This window comes from Sciurus carolinensis, unplaced genomic scaffold (assembly GCF_902686445.1).
Source record: "Sciurus carolinensis unplaced genomic scaffold, mSciCar1.2, whole genome shotgun sequence".
NCBI classification, from domain to species: Eukaryota; Metazoa; Chordata; class Mammalia; order Rodentia; family Sciuridae; genus Sciurus; species Sciurus carolinensis.
Window position 1 is genome coordinate 27,488 of NW_025920502.1, and position 17,327 is coordinate 44,814.

Here is a 17,327-nt window from a genome sequence, read left to right on the forward strand (position 1 = left end):
GGGACAAGAGTGGTGGGAGGGGTGGGGGGAAGGGAAAAGAATAACAGAATGAATCAAACATTACCCTATGTAAATTTATGATTACACAAATGGTATGCCTTTACGCCATGTACAAACATAGAAACAACATGTATCCCATTTGTTTACAATAAAATAAAAACATATATACCCAAAGTCATGCGCCCAATTCCTTCCTCCAGTCACACCCTACCACTTCAGTTACTACTCAGTTAATCCCACACAGGGAATTAATTCACTGATTGGGTTAAGACTTTTACAATCCAATCATTTCTTCTTCTCAGAGTCTTCTTGCACTGTCTCACATGTGAGTTTTTGGGGGACACCACATCTAAACCCTAAGAGTTATGTGTGAAAGATTCTTATTATTTATTTATTTATTTATTTATTTATTTATTTATTTATTCATTTATGTACCAGGAATTGAACCCAGAAGTACTTAACAACTGAGCCACATCCTCAGATCTTGTTATTTTTTTCATTTTAGACTGGGTCTGGCCATATTGCATAGGTCCTTGCTAAGTTGCAGAGGCTGGTCTAAAAATTGCAATCCTCCTATCTCAGCCTCCTGAGTCACTGGGACTACAGGTGTGCACCACCATGCCCAGCTTGTGATAGATGTTTCTTTGTCCTTGCAAGACAAAATAATGTTTGATGGCATGTGCTTATTCTGTGATCACTTGCCTCTCAGTAAGCATGCAGGTTGAGGTAAAATTTGTCAAGGCAAAACACTTCCCACAGAGAACCTCTGATTAACTAGAAGTGTAGGCATTCTGGGCTGTGACCAAATCGTTGCAGCCGTGGAAGACACAGGAGAGTTATGCTGCTGTGAAGTTCTCAGTAGAGCTATTCATGGATTTCAGAATAAATACCATGGTGTGTATGTTGCCCCTGGCCAGCAGTCGCACGCCCTTTGGCCTGGCCTGAGATGTCCCGGTCAGTGATGTTCCTGCAGAGTTCCCAGGGGCCTGGACCTATCTCCTGGGCCTGGGAGCCTCACCCTCTGCAGGCGAGTCTCCTTAGGCTGCCTCTCCGAGAGAATCCGCCCGCAGTCCTGGAAACTTCGCTCCGCCCCTAGGCGTGTCTCTGTGTGGCTCTTCCAGCAAGAAGCCACCTAGCTCCTGGGACCCTGCTCTGCACCTAATTGCCTGGCTATGCAGCCCCTCCTTTGAGACGCCACCTGGAGCCCCGTACAATAGCTCCAAGACCCAGAGACCCACCACACACCTCCTCCTCCGGACAGCGGCCCGGTTTCCGACGCAGTCACTAGGAGCCCAGGCAACTCACTTCGCGTCTCCTCCTCCCGCCAACCGCCCGTAGCCCTAGGCAGTCACTCCAAGCCCAAGTGACCCTGCCCTGTTCCTCCTCCTTCTCCTCGGGGAACCCCCCCGGGTGTTCAGGAGCGGTGGCTCCGAGACCAAGTGACCCACCGTGCTCCTCCTCCAGGCAGGCCACCGATGTTCAGGAGCAGTCACTTTGAGTCCAATCAACTCACCATTCGCCTCCTCCTCTGGTAACTGCCTGTAGCTCTGATGCAGTCAGTCCTAGACCAAGCGACCCGCCGCACTTTTCCTCTTCCTCTGGGCAACCCCCCCAGTGTTCAGGAGCAGTCGATCTGAGTCCAAACAGCTCGCCACGCAGCTCCTCTTCTGGCACCCGCCTGTGGCTCTGATGCAGTCACTCCTAGACCAAGCGACCCACCGCACTTCTCCTCTTCCTCCGGGCAACCCCCCAGTGTTCAGAAGTGGTCGTTCTGAGTCCAAACAGCTCGCTACGCAGCTCCTCCTCAGGCAGCTCCTCCTCAGGCAGCCCCCCGGAGCCCCAGTGGTTGCTCCGAGTCCAGGCGCTGTGCTGTGCCGCCTCCTCTACGATGTTCCCAGTTGTCTGTGTTTACCGTTCCAGCGGTGGGGGGAGGGGCGTCTCACCAAGCAACTCTACTTCACAAAGTTCCCTGCTTTCTGGGACTACCGCCCCATCCGGGTCACCTCCCCAACAGGAGAGACTCACTCAGCAGCTTTGAGTTGGTCCCAAGTCTCTCACTATCTCCTCTTTTGAATCCTGTGTCCTGGAGCAACGTGAAATGCAGCCACCCTCTAGTCTGCCATCTTGAAACCCACCCCACTGGTTTCTGAATTAACAGTCATGCAGACCTCAGCACTGGGACATATTTTTCCCAATTTCATTTTACTGTCATGAGCTCAACATTCACCAAATAGTTAATGAATTCTATTCTTTGGTTTAAATAGGAAAACAAAACAAAAACAGAAAATAAGAAAACAAAACCATGGGAATAATTCAGTGTAATTGATTGTTTGCAAGGATATCTGATGTGGAGTCACATTTTGCAGAACCCCTATTGGATATCTTTGTCCCAAATTCCTACTAGCTCATTTCTGTTCAGAGAAACAAACCAAATTTGTCCCATATTGAAATCTCTTTGAATGATATCAGGCAGCTAGTGTGAAAAGTCTTAAATGCAGATCATTACTGCTCCTCAAAGCAGTTTTGGAGGGTTAATGAGTCTTCTCTTTTCATACTTGATTTGGGTCTGAGGAAAAATTTTATCTCCTCCTAATCTTAACATTTCTTGGGGATGGAAGACCAAACTTGCTTGCATGTAGAGGAAAGAGATCTTTTGGGCAGAGGGCCAAAGCAAATGTTGAAACATATGGAATATTCCCAATATCATTTTTACATAATTTTTAATACTAAAACCTATATGAGAGATTTTTTACTGATAGCTATAATCCTTTGTTCTGAATATTCTGCAGACCATGTGTCTGATACATGTCCCCACCCAGGAGAGAGAAAAACACTGAGATGAAGGAAGGAATGGAAACAAGGGTCAGGCAGGATGTGTAGGGTTTTCCAAATTTTTCTAATAGTTCTGAGGTCCTAGCTCCTAGGACAGTCGTATGTCTTTCCTTTGTCCTGATACTCAAGAGTATGTCCCCTCTCTTGGATATCTCAACTCACATTAAGGAGTAATAATACATGGTGAAGAGTGGGCCCAGTGGCATGATCACAATGACCAGCTTCAGTTGATCTGACTTGAATCAAACACACTGATCCCCTATTCACCTGAAAAGCCATGACATATTGACTTTCACAACCTCTTCAAGTAAGGTCTCACCAACTGACTTCTTATCACTGTGGAACAAGGCACTGCTGTATTTCATTCTGCACAAACCCCAATGAGTCTAGAATACAACCTTTACACATTTGGACCCCTGGAACACCACAGAAAAGCAATCTGTCCTGCAGGGTTCATTTGGTAGAGGGATGGGTGGATGAAGCTCTGCTGACAGTTGGTGGCCTAAATTTTCTTATATATTTTTGGTATCAGAGATGGAACCCAGGGGTGCTTAACCACTGAGCAATGCCTCAGTCCTTTTAAATATTTTATTTAGAGACATGGCCTTGCTTAGGGTTTGGCTAAATTACAGAGGCTGGCTTTGAACTCAGGATCCTCCTTGCCTCAGCCTTCTGAGCCACTGGGATTACGGGTGTGTGCCACCATGCCCAGTGTCTTGAATCTTCTTGAGAAGACAGGAGCCTGGTGTTGGTCTTGGTCTGGTCCTGAGTGGACCTCCCCCTGGGCAGTGAATGTGCTCCTTACTGACAGGAATGATGCTCAGGGCTGGAGAACTACAGAAAAAAGGCAGTTAATACAGGATGTGTCTATATACTACATGGAGGCACCAGAAGGCAGAACATTAGCTAGGGAGTTACCCAGTCTGGGTACAAGTCCCGACTGGATCACTACTGGGTCACTGACCTACATAATGGTGTGGGGCTTCACTGTGTTCTTAGGACATGCCTTCCAACAAGTGAACCTTCCCACCAGGAAGGGGTGGAGTGGGTCACAGCATCCAGTCAGCTCAGAGCACAGTGGTTGGTTGGCCTTGGAGAAGGGGCACTGGTTGCAATGCATCATTCAGGCCCTGGAGAGTTTGCTGGAGGGGCCTGGTAGGGTGAGATTTGCCCTGGTGCTGTACTTTCATCAGGCCTTACATTGTTGCCCTAATTCCCTGCTCTCTCCTCAAACTCCCCTCCACATACTCTGCTGGCTTCCAGGTCCAGGAGGAGAATGTTGGTCACGCAGATACTGGATGCCCAAAGTAGAGCCCTTAGACGAGGACCACAGAGCCTTCACACCCTATAAGCAGGAGGCAGGAGCAATGCTGGACAGGGCTGCAGTACCAACAGTCACCACACAGTGGCCCACACTTCGCTACATACATTCAAGGAGCAGAGGTACATCCCCAGAAGCTAGAAAATGCAGCCCAGTAGTAGGCAGTGGGCCTCACTCTTTGTCGCGGGTCACCTTCTCTTGATGGAACTGGTTTTCTCTGTGAGATGCAAGAGTGTCCTCTCCATCACTCATTGCAGTCAGACGTCACAAGGGCTGAGCTGAACAGTGCACAGTGTGCCTTTGGCCCCACCGAACACTGTCCAAGTCGAGCTCCCTTGGTCTCTTTTCTGATGTTAGGATTAGACACGCATGACATACTCTGAATGGACAATCTGCTCAGTGGCCATGGCTGCTGGTTCTACCAATTGCCCCTGTCCCACAGACTCCATGCTCAGGCTTGGCCTCAGCATTTCTAGCATCTGCTAAGTGCTCTGACTACAGGCTCTTTAACCATGATCCCTATCCTGGCTAGCCTTGGTCAATTGGCTGCTACAGAGCCCCTCTGCTTCAGGAGGCTGCACACCTCTCTGGAGATCCTCTGATCAGTGGCGGGGGCAGGGTGCTCCTGGAAAAAGCCCAGGCTCTCAACCCGAAATCCATGGATATTCTGACCCTCCATAACCTTAACGACCCCTCCTTCCCAGCACACACCCATTCTCCTGCCTCTGCCACCTATCAGGTCCACCAAGGAGTGGAGCCCAAGATCTCAGCTCACCACCTTTTTCCTCATTCAAGGAAGCAGAGATGAGGATCCCAGAAGAGCCGGAAGTAGTGTTGGATGACAAGGAGGCTGAGGAAACGGAGGAGGAGGTGGAAGAGGGAGAGAAGGAACAGGGCCAGAAAAGACAGGTTGGGGAGGAGGGATGATGGAGGAAGGGGTGCCTCTAGCAACTGGGAAATAGCACCAGCCAAGCCCCTGGAGATACAGGGAGAACTTGCTGTGGTGCAACCCAGTCCTACGCCTCTGGGGGAAACACCTTGTGGTGAGAGGCCTAGGTGTTTCCTGGAAACTTGTGCTCTGACTGCCATATGAATCCAAGTGACAGTCCTGCTGCAGGTGTGCCGACTCTGAAGCAGCCAGAAGAGGTGGCAGCAGTGCTCCAGGAGCCACCCCTGGGCAGTGCTGTGCTGCCAGATAAGGGGGCCAAGAAAGGGCTGAAAGAACACCATCTGCCCAGCTCTCCCAGAGGTCAGGCAACAAGGTGCAGTGTGAACAGCCTCCTTTAGTTCCATCTGGGAGCTGAGCTCCACACATAGCTGTAGTTGGAGACCCCACAAGAGAAGGAGGCCCATGCCAATGGCCCCACTGCTCTGGCTGCCAATACAGAGGAATCTGCCTTCCCTTCTAAGTACCCTCTTTGTTCTCTGGGCTAAGACTTCAGCATCCTGCAAAAGAAGGCTCTGTGTTCAAAGAAGAACAGCAGCTTGGAAGATGACACCATGACACCAGGACCTCAGAGGGTACAGTGAAGAAGGTGGCAACCTGCACCATGGTTCAGCCTGTCCCTTCTTCCACACCTGCTACCCCACCCTGTGAAACTTCCCAGATGCCAGCTGTTCCTGCCACTTCTCAATTGGCAGACCAGGTTGCTGGGCCCTACTCCTGTCTGTCTCCCTTCCCACACACCCAATAGGTTTGAGGGTTGTCTTCCTTTACCTCCTCCCACTAGCCCTCTTCCTCTTTTTAGTCCCAATGTGGGGATCCTCGCCAGGGAGTCAATACCCTACTCATGTGGCAAGAGCTTCAGCACCTCCCATTTCCACCTCCCCACACCTCCTGTCTGAGCCCTTTTCCCTCAAGCATATGCCCTGCAGAATGGAACCCCAACCCCCCTTGTGTAGATCCTCCTCCTCCTCCTGCTCCTCTCCCCTCTCCCACTCCTCCTCTAGCAAATCTTCCACCAGCAACCCCATGAGCATTGACCACTTCTAAACCTGAGGGTCTCTCCAACCACCAGAGCCAATGCATCTGTGCTCCAAATCCGGAAGCCAACTACGGAGCCCAAGGTCACTGCCAGGGGCACTACTCTGCCTTCTAAGGTAGTGATATTCAGATTTTCCCCCAGTCCACAGGAAGTTGCTGCCCTTTCCCCCAGGTGCACGATCCTAGGCAGCATGGGTTGTAGCAAAGGGACCAGTCTCCACCAACCCACCTACAACTAGGTTCTCCTGCCCCAACCATGACAATTTTCACCATCCCTCTGTCTGAGGAACCACTTCTCAATCTGCTTCTGGAAACTTCCATGGATAACAAGGAAGAACCTCTCTGCAATGCCCAGGGCTTCTCATGTTCCTGATCATGAATGCTCTCTTGGCCTCCTTGCTAGCAGGCAGAGCCTCTGCACCACCCTCTTCCAAGCCTGCCACCAACCCTCCTATGGATATCACTCCTTCTTGCAAGCCTTTTAACTTCTAGTCTCTTCTTATCCACAACAACCCCAGGGCCACATTTCAGGGTATTTCCTGGTTCTGGGAAGCTCTCACCCAGTAGCAGCATTGCCTCAGTCCTGTCTCCACCAGTTGGCATGAACAGTGGGTGCAAGGAGAAAGCACACACCGCCACAATCCAAGCAGGACAGGATCCACCCCTCAGTACATAGCTTGAGACCCTCATGAGCAGTGACAGCACAATTGTATCTCTTTGGATAATCTTGGAACTCCAGTACAGTCTATGGGTTCAACCTCTGCCATAGTTAAAGTGGTGAATTGGGTAGCAAAAGGCAGACAGGACTTGGTGGTCTTGGATCTGGTTTGGTTACACACTGCTAGTTACTTTCTCCCTACCCAAATACCTAAATAACCTTCCTCTTTTCTTGATGATGGTCATAAACTCCTGTTGTTTCTAGCTCACGTGTCTCAGTTCCTTAGGCTTCCTTGCTCTTTGACTAGATGGTGGTGAAAGAAAGTAGCATGTGCAATTCACAATAGCTAAGCTATGGACCCAACTCCTAGGTGCCCTTCAGCAGATGAATGGATGAGGAAAATGTGGTACATATAAACAAAAGAATATTACTCAGACACAAAACAAGAATGAATTATGGCATTAACTGGTAAATGGATGGAATTGGATACTATCATACTAAGTGAAATAAGCCAATCCCAAAAAACTAAAGGCTGGATGTTCTCTGATATGTGGATGCTAAGTCACAAAGGGCATGGCAGATGTGGAGGGAGAAGGGGAGGTTTACTGGTTTGGCCAGGGCAGGGTGGGGGGAAGCAGAGGTTGGGAACAAAAAAGACAGAATGAATCAGACATAACTTTCCTATGTTCACATATGCATACATGCCACTGTAACTGCGCATCATGTACAACCACAAGAATGGCAAGTTACACTCCATGTATGTATGACACATCAAAATACATTCTACTGTCATGTGTAACTAAATAAGAGAAAAAGAAAAAAAAAGAAGTGGCATGTATATGAGAAGGTGTGTGGAGGCAGACCTTCTGCTAATATTCTTTGTCCAAGGGAGGAGGACTTGAAGTGGCCACCTTTATGACAGCCTGTAGAAAGGGGCCAGAGAGGACTTCAACCAACCAACACACAGCAGACTCTGTTCTTGAGTGGTGCGCTTTTGTTGAAACACACAGCTGTGCATGAGGATTTTTTTTTTTTTTTTTTTTTTTTTTGCGGGGTAGAGGGAGGTACCAGGGATTGAACTCAGGAACATGTGAACACTGAGCCATATTGCCAGTCCTATATTGTATTTTATTTACAGACAGGGTCTCACTGAGTTGCTTAGTGCCTCACTTTTCTGAGGCTGGCTTTGAACTCTCGATCCTCCTGCCTCAGCCTCCAGAGTCACTGGAATTACAGGCATGTGCCACCACAACTGACTGTGCCTGAGTTTTGAGAAAAGGTTGTATCAAAATAGAAAGGACAATTCCACAATCTAGCAATTGTGAACTGAGCAGCTATGAACATTGATGTGGCTGCAACACTGTAGTGTGCTGATTTTAAGTTCTTTGAGTTATAAACTGAGAAGTGGATTAGCTGGAACCAACCAAGATGCCCTTCAGTTGATGAATGAATAAAGAACTGTGGTATATACACACAATGGAATATTACTCAGCCATAAAGAAGAATAAAATGATGGCATTTGCTGGTAAATGGATGGATTTGGAGAATATCATGCTAAGTGAAATAGGCCAAGCCCAAAAAAACCAAAGACTGAATGTTTTCTTTGATAAGTGGATGATGATACATAATGGGGTGAGTGGTAGGGTGGGTGGTAGGGTGGGGGGCAAAAGAAGAATGGAGGAACTTTGGATGGTGTAGAGGAAAATGGGGTAGGAGGGGGTGGGGGAAGGAAATACAGTAGACCAAAACAGAACGTATTACCCTATGTATATGTGTATATATGATTACAGGAATGGTGTGAATCTACATTGTGTACAACCATAGAAATAAAAAGTTGCAACCCATTTGTGTACAATGAATCAAAATGAAGTCTGTAAAAATAAAAACTAAAAAAAAAAAAATGAAATGGACATACCATGAGTTTCATATGATTTCAGGTCTTGTGTATGCACATTCCCTTGGAACCCTTTACCCAGTTAAGAAAGTGGACCTGCCTTTTACCAGAAAAAGATTCCTGTGCTCCTCCTGTGTCATGCCTTCCAGCCTTCCTCCATGCCACCTCTCCATGTCCCCAGGCAGGTGACCTGCTTTCCATCGCTAGAGATATGTCACTCTGGAAAGGTATGTGAATGCGTTAATACAATGCGGTGTCTCTGGACCCTTATATCAAGCATAGAGATTTGGAGAGGAAGCCACAATTTTGAAGGTCAAAAGTCCTTTGTTAGGCTGAGTAGGTTTTCATGGCTCAGGCCTACCATGGTAAGATTTTTCAGCCAGGCTTGGTGGTTTTCTGCATTAGAGTCATCAGGTTTATTGTTGTTGTTTTTGGTTTTTACCAGGGTTTGAACTCCAGGCTAACCACTGAGTCACATCTCCAGCCTTTTTATTTTTAATTTTGAAACAGTGTCTATGTTGCTCAGGTCCTAAGTTGCTGAGGCTGGCTTTGAATTTGTGATCCCCTGTCTCAGCCACAGGAATGGCTGGGTGACAGGCCTGCATCACCTCACCTGGCAGCTCTTCAGTTCTTAAAGATGAGACTGTTGTGAACGTTCTCATCAAAGACTTTGCATGAATATACAAAGGAAGAGAAGGAGTGTGTCATATGCTAGGTAGAGATTTCACTTTTAAAAGGGCACTTCCCCTCCTCTGAAGGGAAGATGCCAATAACAGCACAGAAGGATGTTAGTTCCTCCACTTCCTCCCCAGTGAAGAGTTGATACAGATTCTGATTGCATTTTGAACAGGATCTCTTGGGATGTGGAAAGTGACACTGAAGTTTGAATAGGAGATCTCCCAGTGTTGAAGAGGGGACTGTGGGAGAAGAAGAACATGTTTGGCCAGCCCTGTATCTGATTCAAAATTGTGGTTTACTTAAATATGTGACTTCTGCACTCTGATGATATACAGTAGAAACTGGCAAAAGAAAAGAAGACTGAAGAATTTCAAACACTGCAAATGTCTTCCCAGTACCTGGAGTAAAACTAGGCCCTCAATGACACTGGAAGGAGGAATCCATGAGTCCATTTGCCTTCTGAGAATGTTGAGAAGTATCAGTTGTCAGGAAACGTGTATGGATGGCTTCACCCAGACCTTCCCAGGCAATGCCATTCCCTTTAGCTACTGAGAAATACAGTCTTATTTTCCAGTGGACCATCAAAACACACTTTCTCATAAAAACAATCCCCAAAAACCTTTGAGTGAACTCTGATGTGACAAGAATAAATAAACAATGCACAGGATTATTTTTAATACTTCATATTTACAAAGCCTGCTGTGGGCTGTTTTCTTCTTTCATCTTTGAAATCTACTCCATGGGTAGGGATGATTTCCCCATTTCATATTACCCATCCTAAATTAAGGAAAGGAAAACTGAAAGTTAATGTCTGTGAATGCTGACATGGGTTTTCTCTTAGGGAAAAACCTGATTCTAAGATCCGTAGGAACTTTTTAATTTCAAGATAGTAGACCAAGGACACAGACTGACTTTGTGTTCTTTCTGAAATCATATTAAATACATGTAAATCCTATCAACATGAGTAGACCAGTGAAAGCAAGAGATTGTGGAAGTCATCAACAACAGACAGGTTTTCATTCGTTGGAAAATGGTAAGGGGAACAGAGAGCTGATGGACAAGTTTTTCAAGAAAAGACTTATCTAAGAAGATGCAGTACACAGTCAGTTGCCTTAGCTGAGCCCTAGACCTAGTGAAGGGGAGGAGAGCTAAAAGGGACATAAGACAAGGAGACAAAGGTTCTTTCAAGGAAGTGGCTCAGGGAACCTCTCAGTATGTCCCCACATTTTGCATAGGGTGTATCATTGGTGGCTGGCAACAAAACAAGAAAGCCAGGAGTAAAAAGGTCCAGTCATGGGTTTCCTCTACAGTTGGATTGTCACTATGGCAATTCCAGGTAGTGCTAGCCACCTCCATGTTCCTTTGCTATGATGAGATGCTGCGCTTTCAAAATGATCTAATTAAGAGGAATCTAACCTGGTAAGTATAAATTTCTGTTAGTAAAAGATTTTTCTCAGTTAGAGAGTTAGGTGTTCTTTTTGGAAAATACTTTGCCTTGACGACTTTTACCTCAATTTGGGTTCTTCCTCAAAGGCAAATGATTACAAAATAGTCACATGCTACCAAGTATTCTTTTGTCTTACAAAGACTAATAAGAACCTACCACACATGTTTGAAAGAAAAGCACTCTGTCCACCTATAACAATGACAACAAAATTCAGTAGTTGGATATTTCTGGGACATTCTTTTCCTAATTTCTTCTTACTGCCAGGAAACCCAATAATCACCAGTTAATGAATTTCATTCTTTGGTTACAAAAACAAAACAAAACAAAACAAAACCATGGGAATAACCAGGCTATAATTTATAGTTTTCAAATGAAGTTCATATGGTGTCATATTTTGCAGGGTTCCTGTTAGAAATCTTTGTCCCAAATTCCCACAGGCTCATTTTTTTCAAAAAAACTTAATGAAATCTCTTTGAATGATATCAAGTAGCTAGTGTGAAAAGGCATGAACATAGATCATCTCTGCTTTTCTAGAGTTTCTGAAAAACTGCTAATGAGTCCCCTGATATCAAACTTGATTGAGGTCTGACAAAAAACTTTTGTGTCTTTCCAATCTCAAGTTTGTTGGGAATGGAAGTTCAAATTTGCTCTGATGTAGCAGAAAAGGAATCTTTTGGGCAGAGAGCCAAAGCACAATGTTGAAACCTATGTAATATATCCAATATCAATTCAAAATGATTTTTAAATACCATTTGATATATTTTTACCATGATTTCTGGTACTGAAATTCCTGCAGGTCACATGTCTGATACATGTCCTCCCAGGAGACCAAAAAAACACTGTGATGGAGGAAGCAATGGAAACAACGGTTAGACTGAATACAGTCATGTGTAGGGTTTTCTAAATCTTTTTCATTGTGATGAAACCCCAGCTTCTTGGAAAATAGCATATCATTCCCTTTTCCTGACACCCAAGATCATTTCGTCTCTTAGACTTGTTAGATGACATTAAGGAAACAATAATGCCTGGTAAGGTGTGGGCCCAGTGGCATGCTCACAATAACCATATTTGTTTGATCTTACTTGAATCCAACACACTGCTCCCTATTCACTTGAAAATCCATGATACTTTGGCGCTCTAGACCTGTCCATGGAATTCCACACCAACTACCTTTTTATCACTCTGTGGAATGCAACACTGCTGTATTTCATCCTGCACAAACCCCAATGAGTCCAGAATACCATCTTTACACATTTGGATCCCTGGAACTCAACAGAAAAGCAATCTGTACATTAGGCTTCAGTTGCAGAGGAATTGATGGAGCTCTGCTAACAAGTGTCAGCCTGCATCTTCTTAAGGAGACTGGAGCCCAGCTTGGCCTTTCTCTGCTTTTGGATGGACCTCCTTTTTGGCAGTGAATATGCTCCTTAGTGACAGGATATGGTGCTCAGGACCATGAAAGGAAGGTGGTTAATACAGGATGCATCTGTACCAGGCAGAGGCAGCAGGAGGCAGAGCATGAGCTCTGGAGTCACACAGCCTGGGTGTAAGGCCTGGCTGGGCCACTACAAGGTGACTGACCTAAGGAAAGGTGTTGGGCTTCATTGTGCTCCTTAAACATGCTGATCTGCACAAACTTCAGTGTTTTCTTTGCTCTTTGATAAGGGGGTCCCATGAGAAATTAAACATATGCTCAAAAGTTCATGGGCAAGGCAAACTATACTTCTGCTAGAAAGGCATGCTCTTCTGGAACCTGGCTTGCCAGTGTGCCAGGGCAGGCAGTTCACCCTTCTTTATTCCTAATGCAGCTTTGCCCTTCACCCTAACTGGAGGAGGTCAGAGGTACAATCCATGCAATTGGCTAATTTTAAAATTGGAAAAGGCAAAGGGAAAGACTCTAATTAAAATGGCGACAATTGGTTCCAATTAATGCTGAATGCTATTTTCTGAAAATGCACCACATAAGTTTTCATTTCTCACACATTTTCCCCTTTTTCTTTTTATCCTCTTTGGTTTTTCCTTGGTATTGCCATCCATTCTGGATATATTAACTTTTTCAGGTGGACATCACCCATGGTAATGAGTTCTTCCCTGTGGAGCAGTTCCCATAGTAGCCATTGCAGTGATCAGGAGCACTTGGTAATATTCTTACCAACTCAGTTATAGCTTGTTTTCATTCCAGGTCTTAATGAAAATCAAGTTGCCAGGCTGGAAATGATTAATTGCAAATTCTAGAATGGAATATGAGCAGCAGTTCATAATAATCACACCAGAAAAAAATTTAAAACCAAAGAAAGAAAATCACAGTTAGGTCTCAAATGGACTGAGAACAAACTTGTATATCAGACACTACTGTATAAAAACACTTTCTTTATAACCTCCCAATTTTACTTACTTTTGGGAGGACTGACACAATGTACATCTCAAGTAACAGAACCATTATCTTTTCTTTTAAATGCCCATGAGAAACTGTGCTTTGTCTGTTCTCTTCTTCTACCAGGTATTTAAGACCATACCTGGTCTTAAATTGACTTGGTCCTTATAGGGTCAGCTGAGATTCCTCAGAGATCACTCTTGCAGACATGTGAGAAACATTTTGACTCATGTATTAGTAGTGCATCTCCTAGGATGGGTCAGGGTCTTGCTGACCACATGCAGCTTCCCTTGGAGGCATCAGGGACATTTCTCTCTCCAATGTTCCTCTGCTTTGCAGAATGTCCACTGATTGACTTCCTTTTCTCTAGGGTCCTCTCCACCCCACTGATCAGGAGGTCAAATGACTCACTGGAGTTTGCTCCATCTCCTTGTTCCCTAGGTTCTAGCTGACCTTTTATGGAAATGGTCAAAATACTGACTACAGTTTTTCTTTTTGGTTCTTTTTACTTTCTTGCCCTTGTTGTTCAAGTTTGGTTTTTAAACATCCAGCAGGTCAATTGCACCAGCAATTTTTTTCTTTTTCTTTTATTTGTCCTAATAAGTTATACATGACAGTAGAGTGCATTTTGGCACATTGGACACAAATGGAGCACAGCTTCTCATTCTTCTTATTTTTCATGATGTAGAATCACACCAGTCCTGTAATCATATATGCACACAAGGTAATTATGTCCGATTCATTGTGCTATTCTTCCTACCACCATAACCCCTCCCCTCCCTTCATTCCCCTCTGCCTAATTCAAAGTGCCTCTATTTATACCTAATACCACCCACCCTTACTGTGAATTAGCAACCACATATCATAGAAAACATTCAGTCTTTGGTTTTTTGGGTTTGGCTTTGCATGATTGTCTCCAGTTCTATCCATTTACTGACAAATGCCATAATTTCATTTTTCTTTAAGGCTGAGTAATATTCCATTGTTTGTATATACCACAATGTCTTTATCTATTCTTCTGTTGAAGGGCACCTAGGTTGGTTCCATAGTTTAGTTATTGTGAATTGAGCTGCTATATATGTTGATGTGGCTACAACACTATAATATGCTAATTTTAAGTCCTTTGGGTTTAAACCATGGAGTGGGATAACTGGGTCAAATGGCAGTTCCAATCCAAGTTTTCTGAGGACTCTCCATACTGTTTTCCATAATTGTTTCACCAATTTGTAGTCCCACCAGCAATGTATGAATGTAGCTTTTCCTCCATATCCTCACCAACATTTATTGTTGCTTGTATTATTGATAATTGCCATTCTGACTGGAGTGAGATGAAATCTTAGAGTAGTTTTGATTTGCATTGCTCTAATTGCAAGAGATGTTGATCATTTTTTCATGTATTTATTGATCGATTTTATTTCTTCTGTGAAATGTCTGTTCAGTTCCTTAGCCCATTTATTGATTGGGTTATTTGTTTTTTGGTGTTGAGAGTTTTGAGTTCTTTATATATCCTGGAGATTAGTGCTTTATCTGAGGTGCATGAGGAAAGGATTTTCTCCCACTCTGTAGGCCCTCTATTCATATTATTGATTGTGATTCTTTGCTGAGAAGATGTTTTTTAGTTTGAAACCATTCCATTTATTGATTCTTGATTTTACTTCTTGTGCTTTGGGAGTCTTCTTAAGATAGTCAGTACCTAAATCAACATGGTAAAGATTTGTGTCTACCTTTTCTTCTATTAGTTGTGGGGTCTCTGTTCTAGTTCTTAAATCTTTGACCCAGCACCATTTGTTAAAGAGGATATCTTTTCTCCAATGAATGCTCTTGGCCCCTTGGCCTAGTATGAGATAACTGTATTTATGTGGGTTTTTCTCTGTGTCTTCTATGCTGTATCCTTGGTCTATGTATTTGTTTTGCTGCCAATACCATGCCATTTTTGTTACTATATTTCTGTAGTATAGTTTAAGTTCCGGTATTATGATGCCTCCTGCTTCACTTTTCTTGTTTAAGGATGCTTTGGTTATTCTGCATCTCCTATTTTTCCAAATGAATTTCATGTTTGTTTTTTCTATTTCTATGAGGAGTGTCACTGAGATTTTAATAGAAATGGCATTAAATCTATATAATGCTTTTGGTAGTATGACCATTTTGACAATATTAATTCTGTCTGTCCAAGACCATGGGAGATTTTTCCATCTTCTAAGTTCTTCAATTTCTTTCTTTAGTGTTTGTCTATAATTTTATAGTTATTTACTTCCATTTAACTGAAGTTAAAATTTATACTGGAAGGCACCCTTATATCTTATTCTAAGTGATGGCTTATTATCTCAAATTAACTATGGTTGTGCAATGTTATTAGGAATACTTCTTTAAAACACTAACAGACAAAAGTTATAAAGTTCTATAAGGAAAATACAATGTGAAATTAATAAGATTACACACATTCAGTTTGTATAATAGCTTTGAGCCAAGAATCATAATACATATAATAACACTAATATGTCTTTTGCCTCCACAAAGACACATAATTTCATCAAGTCAATCACATATGTGACCCTTTACAAATTTTACTTTATTTTAAAATCCTCTTACAAATTTACATATCTTTTATAATTTACCCAAAACTTTACTTATTTTGTATTATATTCCTTGCTTATTTTGAGATCACAGTATTCTTTACAAGAAAAATCTATCTTTAGAACACAAATTTAAATAAGCTTAATACTAGCCTACTTTGGAGTGACCATGTACATAACCTTAACACAAGTGCTAAAACCACATCGATGTTTATAGCAACTCGCTTCACAATAGCTATGGAACCAGCATAGGTACCCTTCAATAGATAAATGAATAGAGAAAATGTAGTACATATACACAATGGAGTATTACTTAGTCATAAAGAATGAATATAAAATTTGCAAGCAAATGGATGGATCTGGAAAATATCATGCTAAGTAAGAGTCCCAAAGAGACAACAATCAAATGTTTTCTCTGCTATATGGAAGCTAACGTATAATAAAGGGAGGTGAGGGGAAGATTAGAAGCACAGTAGATTAGACAATGAGGAATGGAGGGTAAGGAGGAGTGAAAAAGGAAAGAGAGCAGATTGATTCTGACAATTTCCCCATGTATGTATGTGAAAACAACACAGTGAATCCCATCATCATGTAAATCCATAAGAAGAGATTCTAACTAGAATAAAAGATATTCCATATTGTATAATTATAACAAAATGGATTCTCCTGTCATGTATAACTAAAAATAATCCATAAATTAAAAAAACACTCCTTGTTTCTTTAACTATTACATAGCACTAAAATAAGATATAATTAATGAAAATGAAGAGTTTTGTGGGTTTGCTCTTTTCCACTTTTTTGCCAAATGAGGACACAACCACTGGGACAAAAACATTTCCCACTTCTGAGCCCCAGAACTGTGGGAAACAATTTTCCATTCTTTAGTAATCACCCAATCCTAGGCATAGAGTTATGGTGCAAAAAAGGGACTCGGACATCTTCCCTACCTCATTATGTAGGTATAACCTTAACTTTCCATGATGATCAGGGTCAATTATCCCCACCAGTAGAGGAGCCCAAAATGACCAGAGCAGCCATAGCTTTAAATTGAGGTGTATTCCTTTCAGATGTCCCTTGATAGAAGTTCCTCACCCCCAAGAGAATGTAAAAGGTGTCAAAACAGCAAGGAAAAATGACCAATTCTATGTTTATCCCTGGTTTCCAGGCCCATTTACTTGATTTCTCAGGGACACAGCCTCATCAAATAGTCCCTGGTTCAGAGTACATGCTGCATCTTGAAGCAGAGCTTTCCAAACACCCAAGCTGTCATTTCAAAGCTGGTACCTTGCTGGTACCATTCTAATACTCAAGTTGGCAATTTGTAGCAGATTCAGCATAGTGGGACTCTTGGTTCCTGGTTCATCTCTTTAGTGAAAAATTTGGTCTATTGATCTGAGGTGATGATCCAGATCCCATGATAATAAGCCAGACACCAACTAAGTCCATGCAAATATGTACTGTCTGAGAATGTGGGAGAAAAAAGACCCACAGACAGAATATATACCCATGGAAACACAGAAGAGTTGGTGACTGTATTCATAAAAAGTCAATGTCATAAAAGACAAA

The 17,327-nt window shown here is 43.3% G+C and overlaps 1 pseudogene; it reads left to right on the forward strand.

The window, feature by feature from the left end:
• The first annotated feature begins 5,242 nt into the window (after nucleotides 1-5,242).
• LOC124975790 (zinc finger and SCAN domain-containing protein 26-like) overlaps nucleotides 5,243-17,327 on the forward strand; it is a 42,418-nt pseudogene continuing 30,333 nt past the window's right edge.